Genomic DNA, 1,407 nt, shown 5'->3' on the forward strand with positions numbered 1-1,407 from the left:
GTCTGATTCACAATTCACGAGTCGCAGTGCCACGTTCCTCCCGTATTTCACACGCTTTTCTCAATCTGTAATCGGGTATCCTGGTTTTTTCCTCGAGTCAACTGGTAATTTGAAACCCATATAAATTTCATGAAAGGTGACTAAACTTTTATTAAGCCCCCTTTTGGCCCCCATTTTCGGGAAAAATTAATATGTGGAATAGTATTTTTTTTTTTTTTAAAAATGAGTGGTTGAAATAGAAGGAAAAATTTTTAATTTACGTGTAATATTATTTATGAAAGATTGTGTGATTAAAAATAGGAGAAAGAAAAATAAGAAGTAATAGAATAAAAATTAATGGAAGTGAAACAGAGGCTAAATTTTAATCTAAACTCTAAATTTTTAAATTTGTCTCAATAAACTTCATTTTAGTTTACAACGGGCCTCCAATGGACCAACATAGAATAATATTGAGCTAAGATCTAGAGTAGAGTCTAACCTCAACTCTTTAGAGCTAGTCTTGCCTTTTATAATAAAACAAAGCTGCTACAAATACATTTTAATGTACATTATGGGTTATATTCTTTCAAATAGCATGATCTACACTTTTGATTTTAGAGATATGCTAGGGGTACATAATTTTTGGTATATAAGGGTGTCCACCCTTTCACACAAGTGGGGCCCACTCGAATATTGGACACCCTTATATATAAAAAATTATGTACAATAATCTTTATCCTTGATTTTATCCCCACTTTTTTCCATCAATGCATATATCCCCTCCACATGGGGGAAATGTCATGCAATATGCAATTAGCAATATTCATAATAAAATTGCTAGCCTCCAATAATAAAATCGTCCAGAGCTAGTCGTGAGATTATCACGAGCCAAGGATTGAAGAAGTTATGTAGGCATATAATTACCAATGACTTACAACTAGCCTACAATGGAGCCCCAACACAGGATAATCTTAAGCTTTCCCCCAACTACTTATAGGTAACCTAGACATTTGAGAATTATGGATGAGGGCCTAAAAGGCTTGCAAACTACCAAGGCAACATCTATGATAATCGCGAGCCAATGCTATGAGGGTTTGCAAACGTCTCGAATCACCAAGGACTATAGTTGGCCCCTATCCTTATCATTAGAAAATCATTAGACGAGGATTAAACGACCTTTGAATTGTAAAGGGCCTCTCACATTTTTTCGAGGCACCAATCCACATATATGAGGCACGAACTTATCTTAAGAGTTTGAATGTGGTAGTTCTGGTGAGATAATCGAATATATTAGGATGAGATGACAGCTTGTCAACTTTTATGGCCATGAAAAGTGTATTTCAATTATAAATGCAGTTGTGAAATCATGGCTCGATTGTATTAGAGTCTGTTTCACATGCAATTTCACTTGGGTCCTCATCTTTTGCA

The sequence above is a fragment of the Olea europaea genome, unplaced genomic scaffold (assembly GCF_002742605.1).
Source record: "Olea europaea var. sylvestris unplaced genomic scaffold, O_europaea_v1 scaffold1899, whole genome shotgun sequence".
In the NCBI taxonomy this organism is placed as follows: domain Eukaryota; kingdom Viridiplantae; phylum Streptophyta; class Magnoliopsida; order Lamiales; family Oleaceae; genus Olea; species Olea europaea.